General features: G+C 32.9%; 1 non-coding gene across 1 annotated transcript; it reads left to right on the top strand.

Moving 5' to 3' along the window:
* TRNAY-GUA (transfer RNA tyrosine (anticodon GUA)) lies at positions 1 to 92 on the top strand. The gene is given in 2 exon segments: positions 1 to 37; positions 57 to 92. It is a non-coding gene; the product is annotated as a tRNA-Tyr (tRNA).
* Positions 93 to 22070: the final 21978 nt, after the last annotated feature.

Genomic DNA, 22070 nt, shown 5'->3' with positions numbered 1-22070 from the left:
CCGACCTTAGCTCAGTTGGTAGAGCGGAGGACTGTAGTGGGAAAATCCCTCAGTATATCCTTAGGTCACTGGTTCGAATCCGGTAGGTCGGATATATCTTTTTTTCGCCCTTTTGATTTTTCACCCTTTTTTTAATCCCTTTTCTAGTCTTCCACGGAGAAAATATTAGCACTAAAAGAGTTAATGGTCAAAAACACACTTGAACTATAACTTTTTTGTGAGTTTGCTACCTGAACTATTATCAACTATCTATCAACTATTTCCCAAAATAAACGTTCAGGAAAGGAACAACCGAGAGTCGAGGTGTTATTAGTTAGTTGTTCACTTTCCCTACCTAAATCGTGTGGTCGATGCGTTTTTGAAAGTGAACTAAAAAGAACTTTTATAGTTGATGGCTTTGAAGTGTTAGATTAGACCACTATTTAGTAATAGTAATGGTCAAAACTCGAGCACACTTTAGAATTTGATCGCAAATTCTTAATGATCGCTAAAAGTTCAAATAGAAAACAAATCGTTAGAACTTTAGTGAAAATCGTGTCAACAACAACATGATTGTCCCACTAAGTGGTTTCGAGGTCGGATGCGATTTATCTTTACCATTATCTTCCAACAAAAAAAGAATTAACTTTATCCTAGGGTCAACCTTAAAATAGTTTAGCAAAACAAGATGTTGTGTTTTGGCTTTGAGTTAACGGCTACCATCGCTTACGACTTTACTCCTACCTTGTGATAAGTAGAAATGTTGTTTCCGATAAATTGTGTCCTAACTTCAAAATAGATTATTCGTAAGTCCTAGCGATGATTTAAATTTTGATCCTTTTTAAATATCTTTCTTGCATAAATTGTTCACAAGTCAAGTCAACATATCCCGACCGATTATTTAGTTAGATTATGTACACAAGTCATTCACATATCCTGTCTTGCTAAGTTTTTAGAATTTGCCCATGTCCGAAAATTTGAATGAGAAATAAAAAATGTCGCTAAAAGAATATAAAAATAATGATGGATGGGTAAGATGTCTTTTTTCGTCTTTCTTGTCCTCATACGCGACAAGTCGTTAGAACTTATTTAGTGTCGTGTCAACAACAACTTACCTACTTAATATTGTCCCAAGTTATCGAACCATACTCCATGCATTGCAAATGGCAACTTACCTACTTAATATTTTACCAAGCAAGTTATCGAACCATAAATCTCTCCTCCATGCTCTATATCGAACCGACGTACTCGCACCTTCGGTTCGAGGGTGTTTGTGCTACCTCTTTTCTTCGTCAACTACGATTCATAAGGGTAGATCTTTGTGTATTTTTGGGGTCCCTCCCCTACATTTTCTTTATCCTCCCACCCCAAAAGCGAAAGACTCGGAATTACTTACTAAATTAATTCCACCCCATACATAGTTACGGCGATCAACCTTAAAATAGTTTACCTCCAAAAACAAGATGTTGCGGTGACAGATTTGAACCCGACCTCAAGGTTATGAGCCTTGCGAGCTACCACTCCCCGTCCCACCATGGTCACGCTTTTACAGTATTCACAAGCCTAAACTTTAACTTACATACCTGTGATAAGTAGTAAATGTTGTTTTGACCCGAATGGAAAATTGTGTCCTAACTTCAAAAATAGATTATTCGTAGGAAGTCATAAAGAAAAGTCTAATGGTGATGATTATAAAGTTTTGATAGAAGGACCATCTCAAATGTCTTAACGGATCATCAGAACTCCAGTGTAAATTGTATCACAACTTTGGTACAAGTCATTCACATATCCTGACTGATTATTTAGGACCTATAACTAATATTTAACAACACGTTTTTGCTTTAAAATTAATCTGAATGACCCCAATCAACCTTCTAATCAAATCCCAACGTATACCCACTATTTTTCGGCAATCAAGCTCAACAAAACCTAACAATACTAGATTTCAAGTTTTCCAACCAAAACATATTTAAATTGACCATAAATAATCCATGAGTCTTCAATTTTCTACATTATGTATGAAGCGGTCATGACAATAAAATAAATAAATAAAATAAGCAAATAAATTACAAAACAATAAGGTACATATATACGCATTTAATATGTTGTGTGGGTGCACAATACAACAGTTGTAACGAAAATTTAAGAATTAACTAAAACCCATTTCTTCCCTCTTAATTGTGGCTCTGAACTTTACATGAATGTCTTTACTTATTGTAGCAACTCTCACCTCCATCTGCCAGAAAGAAACATGATTGGTAGTTATTTTAATCTCATCTATTATCCATTCCTATAATGCAGCGAAATACATTTTCATTATCTTATGTATCCTACATAAAATAATATGTAAATTTCTTCATAACCTAAATAAATATTATTTAAACATAAAATAATATGTAAATTTCTTCATAACCTAAATAAATATTATTTAATACCACAGCCGAACACAATCTATATTAATCAAAAAATTGTTTTTTTTACTGTTAACCAAACACTGTGTTGGCTAATATTAGTTATGCAGCCAATCTACCTTCAAAGATCATACATTATTTTTTGCTCAACAAAACCTAACAATACTAGATTTTATTTTCAAAATCAATTATACTATAATAATACAATCAATGAAATGACATTTATTTGTAGTCTCGTGACAGATAAAATAAAGCAATTGGAAAGTCATAAAGCTTTAGAAAAGTAATAATATGAGAAATAATATGTTGTTGGGGTACAACAGTTTAACGAAAATTTAAGAATTAACTAAAACCTATTTCTTCCCTCTTAATTGTGGCTCTGAACTCTACATGAATGTCTTTACTTATTGTAGCAACTCTTACCTCCATCTACCAGAAAGAAACATGATTGGTAGTTATTTTAATCTGATCTATTATCCATTCCTATAATGCAGCGAAATACATTTTCATTATCTTATGTGTCCTACATAAAATAATATGTAAATTTCTTCATAACTTAAATAAATATTATTTAATACCACAGCCGAACACAATCTATGTTAATCAAAAAATTGTTTTTTTCACTGTTAACCAAACACTGTGTTACTGTGCGGCTAATATTAGTTATGCAGCCAAACCAAAGATCATACATTATTTTTTGGTTTTTATTTTCAAAATCAATTATACTATAATAATACAATCAATGAAATGACATTTATTTGTAGTCTCGTGACAGATAGAAATCAAGCAACTGGAAAGTCATAAAGCTTTAGAAAAGTAATAAATGAGAAATAATACCCTTTGGGGTCGTTTAATACTTAATTATTATTTCAATAACATTATTAAAATAACACTTATCTAATAACTAACCTTGCATTTGGGCTTATAGCCTTTACGCCAACCAAACATGGGATAAATTAATGGATGGAGTAAACTGGTGACCCTATGCCAACTGTCGGTGGCTTGTAATGGATGGAGTAAAATAATACTCGTAAGAGTACGTGGTAGAAAAGATTTATAATTATCAATATATAGAAAATGTACATTGTCAACGAATGAATCAGCTTGAGTGTCGGCAGATTCCTAATTACATAGCTACTGTTTCCCACAATCTGCCAACCACAAAATAGGTCCCCACAAATATATCTTCTTTTTTGCTAAGAAAGATTCACAATCTGGTTTTTCATATTTTTCATTTTCTAATCTTAAAAATTTCATCAAATGAGACAAGTAAAAAGATTGGTTCTCCTAAATTTCTCCACACACTCAAGATTGTAGTACAAAAACAAAAGGCCAAGAAGAAAAAGTAGTCTTTGTAGCAGAGGCGAAAAAAGATGGGAAAATGACTTGGATCATTCATTGTCACATTGATGGTCAACTTGATGAAATTTTTTGTCTGCATCAATTTTTTTTGTTTTAATCCTTTGATTGTTCTAAAACCACTGGTCTTATTGATTCAGATTCACGCCAAATAAGTCCCTAGGGATATAAACACTTCCTACCAAGAGTTTTTTATTCTAAGGCTCACACCATAAACCTATAACTAAAGGTGGAAGAATCTCAACTATCCCGCGACATCCCACGACCGATAGTGTCTGCATCAAATTGGTACATGCATTGAATGCACGATATATGTTATTCTCTTACTTGATTTTTAATCACTTCATGTCTTCATCCATTCTTATTTGTTGGTTATTATTTATTAAGTAAAAGAACTGTTTCACTTATTGTTAAACTGTGCATATATAGCGCCAACATATACATATACTAAAAATGCGAAATATAACAATTTTCAAGAATTAGAATAAAACACTTTAAAACCCATGGGAAAGGTTCATGACGACATGACCAAAGAATATGAAAACAAACTTAAGTATCCCCTTCACTTTGTGACTAATATTATTCCTAAATTTGGTGTGATACTAAAAATGCGAAATATAACAATTTTCAAGAATTAGAATAAAACACTTTAAAACTCATGGGAAAGGTTCATGACCAAAGAATATGAAAACAAACTTAAGTATCCCCTTCACTTTGTGACTAATATTACTCCTAAATTTGGTGTAAATACAAGGTACCACTGAATGTTGTCCCTACTCATTATTGCCTATTAGTATAAAAAAAAAAATGATTATGCATCTGAAAACATCTCACTTTGATAATTGATACGTATAAGTTTCTAGTTTTATTAAAGTTGTCCCTCTTCAGCATTCTGCGCTTTCATTATTTGTGGACTCTTAAATAAGTGCAACAATTGATGGTGTAACAAACTTCTTACTTGAAAACCGAATGAACTTGATATGAGTATTACAAAATTGGATTATGTCACCTATATTTTTTTGTAAGTAATAAAATCACAATAAAATTATTTTGTTATTTGTACCTTTCATGGAAACCACGAGCAGTTAAGTGAGTGGCCAGAAAATAATTGATCATGCTAATTAAATTTCAAAAATAAATAACGAACCTGGCCCTCACAGAGATTTATCATTTATGTTCAGATCGTCTAATTTTGGACGGGTGCATTTGGTGGAATTCGATTTGATACCATTGAGAAATAATTTTCTTTGCAAGTTATTAAACTAGAAAGCAACATTTTATCAGATTTTAAATTTTTTTAATATTCTTTGGTCGTTTGGTTAATTTGTTTATTATAATTGTTCTGGTTGATGAAGCACATTATATAGTAACTCCTGACCAACTAACTTGCTCCTCTGTTGAATGCGTTTCTACCATGCACTTATTTTTACTTTTAATAATATTGATGTGTTTAGTTAGTTGTTACATATGAAAATTACTGTCAATGTGATCCATTTCAAACTAAAAAAATTGTGCAATGTTTTGCATGTTGAAGCTAGCTAATGAATGAAGCTAGCTAAGTGGGTGTGAATGATAAATGGAGGGAAAATGAGATTTAAACCAAAGTCCATTTTGGAAAGGAGTTTTGTCCCACATTGGTGATGGAAAGGAAAGTAAGTGTGCTTAAATAGAGAAGTACTTCTTCTAGCTTTTAGAGAGTTGAGAAGAGGGACTCCCCTTGTGCCATCGTCATCGCTCGGCTCGGCTTCGGATTTTGGTTTGGTCAAATGATCTGATTGATTGATAATCTTTTTAGGCCAAATTTATTTTATTCATTTTTCCACTTCTGAAATTCTTTCACGCTAAAATTAATTTAGGAATTCCCAACAAACATTTCTATTTTCGGACATTTTTATTTTCAGAAAAGGTATGGCCTTAACGAACATACACCATGCATTTCCGAACAGACACCACACCTTGAAGGCAAAGACGTACAAATTGCTGTATAAAAGGTGAGAATGCTCTTCTGAGGGATCAGTTGAAGATCAAAGTGGAAGATCTCAGGAACTAAATGTTATAAGATCAAGGCGCATATATTGAGAAAATTGACAATTTTCTTCAAGCCTTGGATCACCCCCAGTAATCAACTCCGAGCATTTTCCTCCAGTCTCTGCTTCCTTCCCTTGTCCTCCCTTGGTTAATGTCTTAACCCCCATGTTCTCTACCTTTCTTGTCTGACTGACTTTAGTAGTTTACTTTGACATATGCTTGTACTGTTTGAACTACTTCTTATTCTTGGGCTTTTACATTGTTTTTATGCATTATTGCTTGCTTGCTCGTGTTGATTCTCGCTTGTCATAGTCTCTCGCTTGTACCTTGCATCGTCGCACTGTGGTTGCTTTTCTGATGATGCCAAAAGAGGGAAGAATATGATGAATATTGTGCATATGTAGTGAAAATATGGGTATGGGATCACTGTGTTGTGAGAAAGAATACAGTGGATGTGTTGGAAGACATGCTGCTGAACTAAGGGGGAAGATATGCAGTAGAAATGTGTTGCGTTGTAACATGTTGCAGGTGCTCTAAAATAATGGTCTGCTTCGCAGGGGGAACAAGTGGGAAGCTGGTTTTCAGGGGAGACATTGTCTAGGAGTTTGTCATCATCAAAAGGGGGGAAATTGATAAGCCCAAGTGCATTTGTGTTTTGATGATTGTCAAACCATTTCAGAAAACGATAGAGACCGTCCGCAACTCCTCTCGTGCACTTTGCACCATCAAGTAAAGAAAATTTGTAATAAAGCCGAGCCACTTCGCACACACAAGTACATGTCGACAGTTAGCCCATGCTTTAGGTCAAAGTGAATGAGTGGTCTCTATCCACCCCACATGCTCCCACTATATATATACAACATAATGGCAACATAGTGAGTAGACTTGAAAAACCTAATTCATATGTTGCAAAATCTATCGACACAAGTTTTTCAAGTGCTCTTAAGAACAAAGCCATCAACAGGCTGAAGAACCTGATCCAGACACAAAATATTGTTTATGTTCTCTAGGATGTTGTAAGTCTTTGTTTACTTGTGCTTAAACTGTAAACATACTCTTTTTAAAAAGGAAGCTATTTATAGGTGTTCTAAATTCTCAAGGTCGCTTCCACAAGCTCTCAAGTGGTACACTAGGCTTGAGTTAGCTTAGTTGTATTTGTGTGTAGCTAGAGTTAATCACAGGTTAAATTCTCAAAGGGTGCCTTTGAGTGGTACACTAGGATAGAGTGAGTCTACGTGTGTTAGTTTCCTTAGCTAGAGGTAGTCAAGTGGAGGTGCTTACAATCTGTGTATGGAGGGACTATGGGAGTTAGTTCCTAGGTTACATAAGCGTTATTATAAGGGTGAGAGATTATGGGAGTTAATTCCTAACTTACGATAGAGTTGTAACATGAAGTTGCTCGTGTAGTGGAATTGAAATCCTACAGGTGTAGGTCGTGGTTTTTAATCCCTTGAGCAAGGAGTTTTCCACTGTAAAATTTTACCTTCTGTACTTACTACATTGCATAAGGGAACTGGTACTCAACCAGGTCTCTTCATATTGTGTTTGGTGGACGCATAACTTGTATCAAAGTCCTTATCCATGATCTCCTTGCTGAAGATATGATAGTTAATGAGGCATTTCAAGTGGTTGCTATGATTGAAAACTGCCTCCTTTGTGGAGAGATTTTAAAAACTACCCGAACACAAATGCAAGGAAATTACGCTAGAAGATCTTGTGATTCATCTAAAGATCGAGAAAGATAACAAATCTACATAAAGGAAGGTTCGTAGTAAATTCAATAATATCAAGTGCAAATATTATTGAGATTGCTCAATCGAAGTCCAGCAAAAGGAAGAAATCATCCGGGCTAGCGAACAATTCTAAGAAGAAAAATTTCAACGGAGACTGATACAATTGTGGAAAGACTAGACATAAATCTATAGATTGTCGTGCCCCAAGAACCAGAAGAAGAAAAATCAAGCAAATATAATTGAGAAGAATGAAGAAGGGGAGGAATTGTGTGCAATGTTCTCCGAATGCAGTTTGGTTGAAATCCAACAGATTGGTGGATTGATTCTGGCGCCACACGTCATGTCTGCTCCAACAAAGAGATGTTTATCTCATATGATACCGCAAGGCCTGAAGAGACGATCTTTATAGGAAATTTCGCAACAGCTAAGGTTGAAGTCATTGGGAATATTACTCTTAAAATGACTTTGGGCCAGACATTGACTTTGAAGAATGTTCTTCATGTTCCAGAAATAAGGAAGAACTTAGTTTCTACCAGACTTCTAGTGAAGAACGGTTCTAAGTGTGTTTATGTATCCGACAACGTTGTTATAAGTAAGAACGATATGTACGTAGGAAAAGGTTACCTTACCAAGGGACTTTTCAAACTTAATGTAATTGCTATCAATAATAATAAAGTTAAAGTTTAGTCTTACTTACTCGAGTCAGATTGTTTATGGCATGAACATTTGGGACATATTAATTATAAAACTTTGTAGAAAATAATCAACTTGGAAGTATTGCCTAAGTTTGAATTCAACAAATGAAAATGTCAAATTTGTGTTGAGTCTAAATATTCTAAGCATCCTTTCAACATAGTTGAAAGGAATACTAATCCGTTAGACTTAATTCATGCGAACATTTGTGATATGAAGTCAATATCATCTCGCAGTGAAAAGAAGTATTTCATAACTTTTATTGACGATTGTACGCGATATTGCTATGTTTACTTATTTAATAGTAAAGATAAAGCAATAGATGCATTCAAGCAATATAAAAAAGAGGTTGAAGCACAACTCGACAAGAAGATCAAAATGATACGAAGTGATAGGGGCGGTGAATATGAATCTCCTTTCGAAAAAGTATGTTTGGAATATGGCATCATTCATCAAACAACTGCTCCCTACATGCCACAATCCAATGGAATTGCGGAAAGAAAGAATCGAAATTTAAAGGAGATGATGAATGCTTTATAGATAAGTTCTGGATTACCGCAGAACTTGTGGGGGTAAGCTTTACTTACAGCTAACCAAATACTCAACCGAGTACCCCATAGCAAAACACAGTCCATTCCATATGAAGTATGGGAAAGGAAGAAAATCCAAATTGAAATACTTTAAAGTATGGGGTGTTTGGCAAAGGTGTAGGTTCCTAAACCCAAGAGGGTATAAATAGGACCCAAAACCGTTGACTGTGTTTTCATTGGATATGCCACAAATAGTAAAGCATATCGATTTTTGGTGTACAAATTAAAAAATCCCGACATTCATACTAATACGATAATAGAATCAGATAATGCCAAATTTTTTGAAATTATTTATCCGTATAAAGGTAAATGTGGTTCATCCGGCGAAGAATCTAAATGACCTCGCGAAGAATCAAAGGAAAATACATCAAATAACGAAAATTCAAGGCGTAGTAAACGTCAAAGGAAGACTACATCCTTTGGATCAGATTTTCTGAAATTTTTGTTAGAAAATGAGCCTCAAAAGTTTAAAGAAGCTATGGCGTCTTCGGAAGCTCAATATTGGAAAGATACAGTCAATAGTGAAATTGAATCCATATTAAACACTAAACATGGGAGTTGATTAATTTTCCACCCGGGAACAAACCTTTAGGTTCTAAATGGATATTCAAAAGGAAGATGAAAGATAATGGTACTACTGACAAATATAAGGCAAGACTTGTTGTCAAAGGATTCAAACAACGAGAAGGTCTTGATTATTTTGACACATACTCACCAGTAAACAGAATAACATCTATTCGGGTGTAAATAGCTTTAGCTGCTGTGTACAGTCTTGAAATTCATCAAATGGACGTTAAGACAGCTTTCTTAAATGGGGATTTAGATTAAGAAATCTACATGGAACAACCCCAAGGGTTTGAAGTTCCCGGGAAAGAATAGAAAGTATGTCGACTTGTTAAGTCTCTGTACGGACTAAAACAAACACTCAAACAATGGCATGTAAAATTTGACCAAACGATGTAGCTAATGGATATGAGTGAGATAAATGTGTTTACATTAAGAACACTCCGAATCATATAGTCATTGTTTGTTTGTATGTTGATGACATATTGATAATGAGTAAAGACAGTGCTGACATAAATGCCACTAAGCGTATTCTAGCTGGCAAATTTGATATGAAAGACTAAGGACTTGCCAACTTAATTTTAGGAATTAAGATACACAAGAGTCCTCAAGGTCTAGCTGAGTCTCAGTCTCATTACATTGAAAGATTACTTGAGAAGTTCAAGTATTTAGATTTCAAAACTGCAAAAAATCCAATTGACGTAAACCTTGCTCTTGCAAAGAATAAAGGTGAAAGTGAATGTCAATTGGACTATGCTGGGATATTGAGAAGTTTAATGTACATCATGAATTGTATGTGACCAGATATAGCTTATGCTATAAGTAAACTAAGTCATTAGACGAGTAATCCCAATCAAACGCATGGCAATGAAATGAGTTCTTGAATATTTAAAACATACCCAAAACTTTGCCTTGCATTACAATAAAAATCCCGCAGTTATTGAAGGATACAGTGATGCAAATTGGATCACTGGATCAACAGAATATAAATCCACAAGTGGATATGTATTCACGATTGGTGGAGGAGCGATGTCATGGAAGTCATCCAAACAAACATGTATTGCTCGCTTTACAATGGAGTCTGAGTTCATAGCTCTAGACAAAGCCGGTGAAAAAGCTGAATTGCTCCGAAATTTCTTAGAAGATATTCCTTTCTGGCCCAAACTTGTGGCACCTATATGCATACTTTGTGATAGCCAAGAAGCAATAGGAAAGGCAGGAAGCGTTATATATAACGGGAAATCTCGTCACATACGACGGAGACACAATATTGTTCGACAACTACTCTCTAGTAGAGTTATCAGAATTGACTATGTGAAGTTAAGAGATAACGTGCATACAAAAGACCTACCTAAAGAGGCGGTTGAAAGATCATCGAGGGGAATGGGTTTAAGGCTTAGGATAAGTCATCATGACGGTAACTCTACCTAGTAGACTGGAGATTCCAAGAGCTAAGTTCGAAGAGATCAAATAAAGTTATGAATGACGGTTCAACATTGTCAAATAACTCAACCCATTCTCATGATGAAGACAGTGTTCAGAAACAAGGATAAAGCATTAAGGCTTTTTAATGAGTTACTAAAGCTTAAGCTTTTTAATGGTTTCTAAGTTTGGCAGGTATGACTAGATAGTGTATCTATGGGATGACACATTTAGGAATCACTCTATGTGAGTGTGAAGTGTAAGGTTCTAAGGAGTATGTTAGGTAAAGGCCCGTTCTACGCACTCATGAAACCAAAGGCGGTGTTCGTATAAACAAACACAACAGAGTGAGAACCAAAGACGGTTAAAAAGTTAATTGTGTGACATGTGGTTGTCTAGGTGTGCACCAAAGCTCGACGGTTCAACAATCTCAAATCTACCGATTGACCGAGTATATCCAACATATGTTCACTATAGAAAGTTCAAAGGGAAACCTACTTATCCAGATGTAATTAGTCCTTGCTTACGAATCACACAGTTTATCATGCATGCACATTTTTCGTCATATAGTCATTCCCCATTCATGCAGAGGATTGTTGAAGCTAGCTAATGAATGAAGCTAGCTAAGTGGGTGTGAATGAGAAATAGAGAGGAAAAGGAAATGGAGAGAAAATGAGATTTAAAGCAAAGTCCATTTTGGAAAGGAGCTTTGTCCCACATAGGTGGTGGAAAGGAAAGTAAATATGCTTAAATAGAGAAGCACTTCTTCTAGCTCTTAAAGAGTTGAGAAGAGGGACTACCTTCGCGCCCTCGTCGTTGCTCGGCTCAGCTTCGGCTTCGGATTTGAATTTGGATTTGCCAAATTTAATTTATTCATTTATGAAATTTTTTTGCGCTAAAATTAATTTACAAATTCACGGAATAATTCCCAACAGATATTTTTATTTTCAGAAAAGGCATGGCCTTACCGAACATACACCATGCCTTTCCGAACATACACTATGCCTTTCCGAACAGACACCACACCTGTTTTGAACAGGCATTTCGTGTCTATAAATACAGAGGCAATGCCTCATTTTCATGTATTCTAAAATTATGAAAATACTCTCTGCATTCTGCATATTTTTACAAAACAAAAACTGAGTCAGTGTCGTGTGTGATTTGTTGCCATCTTTGAGTTCGCATGAAGTCAAAGGCGTTTGAGGTACTACTACTCTTTTGACAGGTTTATCCGTTTTATCATGGGAGAAAGTAATCCCTAACCTCGGATATTTGAGGGGATTAAATTCCTTAAGGACACACAGTAAATTATGTGGACTCGAATATTTACTTTCTGAATTTTTTTATCGTTTTCAGTTTCTGGTTTACTCTGATTTTTCATTTCCAGTTTCTGATTTTTGGTTTCTGATTTTGAATACAGATTTGGATAACATTGCATTGATCAACAGGTAGAATCCACAATAGAGATAGTATTACAGAATTAAGATATTTTTCAATCCAAACTTTATGTCCATGTTTCTATCAATTATGGATTATAAGAATTATATCAATTTGTCTTCTACATTCTTCTTTTGAAGGGGTTACCTAATTTGGAGTTTAAATTTTTTAAAGTTTGGAGAATATAATCTCCAAAACATCTAGTTGGTATTGGATTATGACTAATTTTCATGAAATCGGAATAACTAAAGTTGAAAATGGAGTACTTAATGCTGACTCTAAATCTCATCTTAATCCTCCATAAGAGAATCTTCTAAGTAAGTTACACTCGAGTTGTTTTTTTTACAATCTTTCCGTAACCATTTGATAACATTTTCAATTATTCAATAGTTTCTGTTCTTTTTTTTTTTTTTTTTTTTTTTTTTTTAACAAGTTGAATTGTGCTTTTCTTTTTCTGTGATTGGTTTAAAAATTGTTTAGAATTATTTTTTTAAAATAGTTGCAGAAATGCTTCTTCAAATTCTTGAAACAAACACCGTAGCTACATTAATTCTCATGAAGTAGATAACTAATATAAAAATTCTTTACTTCAAGTATGAAATTGATTTGAACAGAAGAAATATTATCTTGTGATTGGTGTTTGGTGTGTGGCATATCATCATTCGCTCGTAGCATTTAAATTTTATGCAAAAGTGATATTATATATATTTAAAATTAAAGGTTAAATTGATATACAACATGTAATTATTTAAAACAAACTTGATAGGATATGTAAAATTTAAAAAATAGAACAGTAATCTATTATAACTAATTAATTGCACATAGTATAATTGTTTTACATTATTAATACATGTATATAATTTAAAATCATTTGCAAAAAATTGAAGAGAAATGAAAATATCAAACGATGAAGTTTAATCTAATGTGTTATAGCCACCAACAAGAGTTATGGTGGGATGAACAAGATTTCTTCATCTTTAATTAGAATTATCGGGTTTGAGTATGAATTTTTTTATCGTACGTTAAGAGCGTTTCCGTCTTAAATAGACCTTATGAGTGACAAATTCGTATCAGTTAAAGCCCTCGAAACGAGTACTTGATATCGATTGAAAAAATTACGTCCTATTGGCACATTGGTCTTTTGCATCTCCTCCATTTTCCAAATTTCTCAAAATTGTACCCGCCGTTCATTCAAATCCAAGAACTTTCTTTGACCTCGACATTCTCACACACTATATCTTTCATCAACTATGTCCAAAATTGTAAAACAACCAAATAATTTAGACTAGTATATTAGTACACCTAAGTACATACCAGAAAGGAAAAGAAAAATCGAAAATCTGAAAAGGTAAAATACGAAAACCCAAAATCTCCAACTTTATGACGTCAAAATACTAAAAGGGGCCCATATAAGGACACCTTAGTAGCTGTTGTTTGACAGCTAATGAAAGCGACACTCCAACATCACTCAAAAAGGTTTTCACTAAACTGACACGTGGATATCTGTAAACCGTTGGATTATTTTGTCGGCGATGCGGAGTGGGTGGACTGGATATTCGGACCCCACGTTCGTGGGTAGCCGCCTGTGGGACCCATATAGTGAAAAACAAATTGGGAAAGTTTCAAAAATGTACCATCAGCATAAAATATTACACCGCGCGGCCCAGTATTATACTATTTATACAACACTATATCTTTGGGAAAGCATTATACAAAATATATCAACTTTATATAAAAGTATATATAATAGTATATAAAAGGTTTATACACAAATATAAGCTAAAATGGGTAACAAACTCAAAATACGGGCTACGTGGGGTAAATATTTATTAGCATAGTTTTCTCAAAAAATATTATTTTCTTTTTGTGTTCCACCGACAATACAGCTCATGCAATATTCCACATAGGATTATGCCAGCTGTTAGAAACTTCTTGTGGGTCCTACTTGGAAAAACCCCTCGTGTTTCATCACATTTGAGATCTTTACACGTGGTTAGATCTAACTGGTTGTTGTCCCAATCAGTGTCTTAATCATTTCCGTAAATGTGTCTTACTTTTGCTTAATTAATTACTCAAATCATGATTAGTTTGTTGCTTTTAATCTTTGATCAAAGCTGGGTTTTCTCACTTTACGCACTCATTTGTCCACTTTACTTTTTCTTTTTGTTTGTCTTTTTCGAAGATATCAGGATCTACTTTGATAAACTTTCAATTAGGAATTTTAATTTTATTGGAGCAATAATGAGAGTAAACTGTAAAGCAACCAAATAAACTTGGAGAGTACTTACCTTTTTACCAGTACGAATATTTGTCCTCTTTATGTTTGATTCAAGTTTATTTAGCAATAATTAGGATTTAGGATTAGCGTCATTCCATTTTGTGAATTCGGGCAATTTTATGTCATCATTGTCTCCTTCGAAAATAAATGTCCCCAACTTCAAAATGTGTAATATTTCAGTTTCTGGATAAGTTTAATTTTTTAATACGATTAGTTATGCTAAAGAATTCACTAAATAAGTATAAATAATAATTTGTTAAATCAAATGAAATTTAATTTAATTCGAAAATTTGTGTATATGTTATCTATTTAATGAATGAAATTGTAGTTTACTTTACTTGCATCTGATTATTTGAGAAATAAGTGGTTCACTTAGTGGGCCACGCGACTAGGTGGCAGCCATGATTTGCAGTTTTAGGATCGACATAAAATACGTCCACCTTAATTTTGATGATGAAACATATGAATACAAATTTAATGCCGAGTATGGAGTAATAAAAATTTTTAGCCGAATTAATATAACAATATATCACATGTATATTTACGAATACATGTGGATTGTTTACAACTAAGATTCCATTCTGCATGATGTAAACTACAAAAAAATGTTCATGCAAATATGTGTAACATGGCCCTATTTACAACAACTAACAGTGCAATTAATTTTGCAACCCTTTAAAATTTAATTTAAGCATAAGATATCTGAAAATAGTACACAAAATATCATTACATGATCATTTTTTTAATCTAAGTTGGCCCTACCTTCATAAGGTAGAAGTAGGGTCCACGTACAGTCTATTCTTCTCATACCTCACATGCCACCTGGTGAGAATATACTGAGTATGTTATTGTGATAAAAGTTTAAGTTGAAACATTTCTTCGTAACATGTTATGGAGTAAACAGTACATTTAAATTGTCTAAGACGATCAAATATCATGAATTTATTTATTAAACAAAGACGTTATTCAAAAACAATTTATGCTAGACTGAATAATCAAAAATCGATTTTTCTCTTCTAATTTTTCTGGCCTTTTTTCCTTTTTAAAAGGCAAAATTTGTTTCATATCCAGTTTAAGCAACACCATCTTTGAGTACTTTATATGTCAATCGTACTTTTACGACTCTGTACAACATACTTCCTACATAAGGTAATAATGTTGGAATATTTGTCTTCTAAAAAGGAGGCCACTAGTTCAACAACCAATTCAAAAAATAAAAAAATTAGCTATGTTTTCATACAAAAAATAATTGCTACTCCTATTTTAACACGTTTTTATTTGACTATTTCTTCATTCTTAATTAGAGGTCTTGATGAATTCGAGCTCCGAAAACATATAATTTTCTATGCGATATGAATTATCATGCGAATAATTCTGTATACCATGATTAAGAGCCTGTTTGGCCTATTTGAGCCAAAAGCGCCTTTTTTTTTTTTTTTTTTTTGAAGAAAAACAGTTTTTTGAGATATTTGAGGTGTTTGGCCCATTATTAAAACTGCTTTTTTAAGTAGAAGTAGAAGTAGTTTTTCTAAGCAGAAGCTGAAATTTATTTTTTTCAAGACAAAAATATGCCCACCATAAATACATATTACCAAATATATCCCTCATTAATCCATTAATTTTTAATTAATAATTCTTTTTTATTTTATTTTATGTAGTATAAAGTTAGCTTTCACGTATATAATAGACTTTTATAATTTGTGGAATGATTTTGAATTATATTTTGGTTGTAGATTTTTAGTATATTTAATTCATCGTGTTGATATTATATCAATATTTAATATATATTTTTTGATTCATATATGTATTATATTAATTGAAAATTTTAACATGTGCTTTTAAGTTTTAATTAAATAAAAGTAAAAGCTTAATTAAAATCTTTCATTATAGATATTTAAAATAATTTGTCTCTGTAAAATAGTCTTGATAGTATACATGATTACATTCATTGATAATTGTTCTTTTTCGTAATTTGACACTCAAAAGCACTTTTCAAATGAATTAGCCAAACACAAACCGCTTCTCATAAAAAGCACTTCTCAAAATAAGCGTTTTTTTAACCGCTAAGCCAAACAGGCTCTAAACCAAAAAACACTTCGCTACTTTAGTATTTTGAAAGGAACTTTCCCTCGAATACTTGTAAACGAAAGTTATTTAAAAGACCTGTATAATAAATTCACAATTTTGTAATAATGATTTTATGTGAGAAGCGACAATGTCTCGACTACCCTTCAATATCTGCAATGCATCTCTCTCTTATTTATCTAAGATTTTTTATTATTATTTGTATTATTAGTGACGATTATGAGGATGTTTGGATTGACTTTTAAAAATAGCTTAAAAGCCAAAAAACACTTAAAATAAGTCAATTCAAACACTCTCTATAAATGTATAACTAGTTTCGCAATAAAGCACTTCAAGTTATACTAGAATCCAAATAGGTTATAGAAAGAAAACAAGCATTCTTAGGTAATTCCAAAAATGTTCCCAGAAACCATGAGCCCGCGACTTAAATGACCCAAAAAGTATTCAAATGTACCAAAATAACCCAGTAAAAAAAAAGTGACCGAACTAACCTTTGCGCACTAAATTAGTGCGCCATAAGTTCCGGCAAATTTTGCGTTAAGTCTATGCGCGACTAATTTAGCGCAATATGGGTTTAATAAAAAGCCTATTAGCTTCATTTTTCCAAGTTACTCTCCTTCACCTTTTCCATCTTCACTCTTTCAACATACTTTAGCGCCCCCCCCCCCCAAAAATCATGTCTCAAAGCTCTGAAATGTCAAACTTTGCTATAGAACCCGATATTTGTGAATGTGGTCGTTATTGTAAGCTAAAAATATCAAGGACCGAAGATAATTCGGGCGTCATTTTTGGCGTTGTAAAGTGCCCGAAGTAAGTGTTTTTACAATTTTTTAAGGTTTAAATTTTTTTTCACATTATCTATATATTTTACTTTTAAAAACTGATTTTCTTGTAATGTTTATAGGATATGGGCGGTTGCAAACATTTTCATTGGAAAGATAACATTCCCGTTACTGCAATGGTAAGAATGAATTTCATGCAAGTTATGGAGCGGTTTGTGACAAGAACCAAGCAAGCCAAAGCCATATTAGCAGAGGGTGGGAGATGGATGCCAAAACCTTCAAAAATGATGGAGCATCACAGGAAAAATTGTCAGCTGCACAAGATGATCAAGTATAGCCTGGCTGAACGTGTGTATGAAGTCAGAACAGGTTATTACCAGGGTAGGGGAGGAAACATACATGTCGTTTATGAGGGCATGAGAACGTGCGGTTGTGGTAAGTGGTAAACATATCACATGCGTGTTCTCGTCGTGGTCTGTTATTCAGTCAATGGCAAAAACGGTATCAAGTTATGTGGCGTCGGAATACGTCGTCAAAATTTATGCTAAAGCATATGCTGGCAGCTTCTACCCACTTGGTGATCAAGCTTATTGGCCAAACGAGCCATTTTCGATGGTTGCTAACAAGGAGTATATCCATAAAATTCGGGTTAATGTACGAACTCGGATTCACAATCAAATGGATGTCAATGATAGGACATACTGCGGTGCTCACGTGTAAGCGAGTTTGGCCATGATAAGTGTTTGTGTAGCCTACGACGCCGTGGTGGTGCAAGTACGTCTTGTAGTAGAAGAGCCTGCCGTACTTGATGTATTGTTTTAAATATTTTGTTATTGTAAATAATGATGTATTAGTTGGTTATTGCAATGAATTATTTTGAACCTCTCGTATTGGATGAATTATTTTTTAATATAATATTTTTATTTGTACATTCGAAAAAAAGTAATGCCTTGGCTAAAAAATAGAACACTTAAAACAAATCCTTATAAAATAAAAGACTTAAACCTAAAGATAATAAGATTCAAACAAACAAAACTTACTTCGGGGCACTTTACAACCCCTAAAACGACGATCCAAACGTTTAGGTAAACTTGATGTAATGAGTCGACATTATTGTCCGCAAAAAAAGATATCAAGCTCTATATAAAATATTAATATTTCGGAGTTTTGAAACATGACTAATCTTGCGTCAAAGTATAAAAAAAAACATGAATTTGAGAGCTTTAAAATTATGTGGAAAAAAAAATACTACTCTTTGCGCACTAAATTAGTGCGCAATAGGGAAAAACTGCAAAACTAAAGTTTGGTCCTATTGCGCACTAATTTAATGCGCAAAGGTTAATTCGATAACTTTTTTTTTCTCCGGTATTTTGGTACCTTTCATCACATTTTGGGTCATTTAAATTGCGGACTCCACAAACCATTGATCGATTAGGGCATTGTAATGTCAAACGGGAAAAAGAAGCAGTAACTAGTTATAGAAAAGGACTAACAAGTAAATAGTATCTATAGTAATTAAGTTTACTAATATCGACATTCATATATATTCTTTAGGAAAATTCATGATTACTTTGCTACACGTGACACATTAGCAAATATTGATTAGGTCATACGTATAATTTATATGATCCCTAACTGATTATGATATTTTTCATAATGTTGACCATTAGGTCTAAGTGGACAATTTTCCATGTGAAATTACGTTGAGCCAAGGGGTAAAGACAATTGTAAGATAATGAAAGGGGAATCGGTAATAGATAATTATCCACATTCTAATTAGGTAATGATTATTGTCAACAATCATTGACAAAATTTCAAGAACCCAACGTGGAAGTGAAAAATTAAGGGAAACTATAGGTATATATAGAGTTTCTAATTTCCTATTTAAAGCCTATGACCCTAGTGAGTAAGTAATTGGCAATCAATTTGATCCTCAGTAACTTCTATAAGTGGTAACATACTAGAAAGAGAAAAGTTCAATTGCCTAGAGACAAACTTATTATCTTACTCTATGTTTCCCTTTAATAATTTCCTAAATAGTTATTTTGGTTTCTTAATTAATTTATTATAGGTCAAGTTGGGTTTATTTAGTGTTGCATGCAAATGCGCCAATTGATAATTTCTAATTAACAATGTGTACGTAGTGGTAAGAACGTGCTTTCGATGTCACATTCAAGTTCATTTGGCCTTTTTTACCTTTTGATTGCATGTTACCTGAGAGTTTGAATAATAAGTAAATTTCACATTTATTCTGAAATTAATTACTTTACTATTGAAAACAAGATTGAGACATGCCGTCCTTTTATTCGAATCAATGTTCCTTCTTTTTTTCTTCTTTTCCAGAGATGACATGTTGATTTTTAAACTTGGAATTTGCTTTTCCAAGACTCAAGAAAAAGGTTGTTTTTCTTTCTTGCTATGGTTATTTTTTTAGGAGAAATTATACATAATACATTCTTTTCATAGTTAGTCAATGAACGATAATGTTTCCAATTTACCAAAAAGTCTACTAGAAAATTTTTGTATCAATTCAAACAAAATATAGTTTCTTTTGTTTTTATATGAAAATATAGACCTAGTGGGTTGTTTGGTGGAAAGAAAGAAGAATTTGGATACTAGTGACATGTGAAAGAATAATTTTCCATTGGGAAAGAGGAAAGAAACCCATTTTGTTCGGTTGATTTACTTTCTTTAAAGGGGAAAGGGTCAAAAAATACCCCTTTACATTTATAAATTGGCTACTTTTACCCTCCGTTATAAGTTGGAGGAAATCTCTCATACAACTTGGCGCCAAATATCTCTTTATTAACAAAGTTTCAAAAATACGCCATTTTAACATATATTAGTTTCGCATAAGCCTCGTCATTGGAATTTTTGGGTGCGTACTGATACATGCCATTTAACTCATTATATATAGTGCCTACATGGCAAACTTTTTTAAAACAATCTAGAAAATCTGGAAAAAATGATTTTTATTAAAAATCTAATTTTTTATTTTATTTTATAAAACCCGCTTCTTAAAGAAAAAGAAAAACTGGAAAATGATTTTTCTTTTTAAAAAAAGATATTTCGGACACTTTTTTTTTAAAAAATACTTTACAGTTTTCCAGATTAAAAAAATCATTTTCCAGATTTTTTAGTTAAAAATCCAATTTTCCAGAATATATTTTAAAAAATGGGTTTTATAAAATCAAAAAAGTTTCAGATTTTCAATAAAAGCTATTTTTTTCAGATTTGTTTTTAAAAAAATTAATTTTTCAGATTGTTTTTTTTTTTAAATTGCCACGTAGGCACCAATTAGAACAAGTTAAATGTATGTAGGCGTCATTTTCAATTCGAAGTAAGCTTGCTTATGTACGAATATGTTAGAAATGAGGGCTATTTTTGAAACTTTTCTAACGGTAGGTGTATATTTGGCCTCAACTTGTAACGGAGGGTAAAAATAGCCAATTTATGAAAATAGAGGGGTATTTTTGACCCTTTTCCCTTCTTTAAATTGCTTTTTTGTTTTGTAAGAGTAAAAATTTGATTTAATATGATTTCCTGTTTTACCATTGTTTAATACGAGTCAACTACAAATAAACATATTCTACTGTGACGGATTGGGCTCTCTTCATTTCCCTTCTCTCCTCTTTCCTCAAGTTCTACCTTGGATTAAGGACACATGACATAGAAATAAGGCCTAGAAATAATTAATGGCTAAGATTTAATTGACTAAAATAAGGCCCTCCTTCTACTATCAAACCTTCTCTCTCGTCCTATTTTAATTTTCCTACATAGGAAAATATTTTTGCTCTTTTACCCCGATTATTTCTCCTACTTATTTTTGTTTTCCTACGCATAAATAGACCCATTATTCAATTGGTGATATTTTTCATTTTTCTCAATTATGATGCTTCCTAATTCACAGAATATAGACCTCATTGCAAAAAAAATTAGACCAAAAATTATTTTGGCGCAAATAGGGAGAAAAGAATGAGTAAACTGATAAGGAGCAAAAATATATTATTGTGTAGGAAAATTAAAACAGGAAGAGAGAGAATATTTTAATATATTTATGGATAAGTTATTAACTATATAAATCATGGTTATGGCCTTATTTTAGTCAATTAAATCTTAGTCATTAATTCTAATCCATGCCATGTATCCCAAATCTAAGCAGGGGCGGAGCCACATGGAGCGAACCCCCTTCGGCGAAAAAAAAAAAACTATTTATACATGGTTAAAAGTAATTTTTATGTATATATAGTAGATATTGAACCCCCTTTGGTGTCTTCGTATGTTTACTTTTTTATATTTTTAACCTAAGCTACTGAAAATTAAGCTCTATAATGAATCTGAGGTAGAGCTTTAGGAAAAATGGAGAGAAGGAAAATGGAAAGGAGCCCAATCCTACTGTGACCTCCTTCCACTATCAACCCTACTTTGCCATTTTCAATATCCATAATGAAGGTTACTGGAAAAACTTTTGCAAATGTTATTGCCAAATCCTACATCCGTTATAAAGTAGGGATTTCACCTAAGTTAATTAGTGTGTAATTACTTAATTTGTTTTACTAACTAAAATTAAAACGTTCCATTATCCTGTATGAACGCAGAATGGTTGTATTGTAGTACCATAAATTGTCTAGAAATCACAAGATCACATACAACGCCAAATTCAGAAGTTAAACGTTATAAATTTAAAAATAGACACATAACTCTATATA

Source organism: Lycium ferocissimum, chromosome 10 (genome assembly GCF_029784015.1).
Source record: "Lycium ferocissimum isolate CSIRO_LF1 chromosome 10, AGI_CSIRO_Lferr_CH_V1, whole genome shotgun sequence".
Taxonomy (NCBI): domain Eukaryota; kingdom Viridiplantae; phylum Streptophyta; class Magnoliopsida; order Solanales; family Solanaceae; genus Lycium; species Lycium ferocissimum.
The sequence above is the reverse complement of the archived record's forward strand: the minus strand, read 5'-3'. Positions and strand labels throughout refer to the sequence as shown.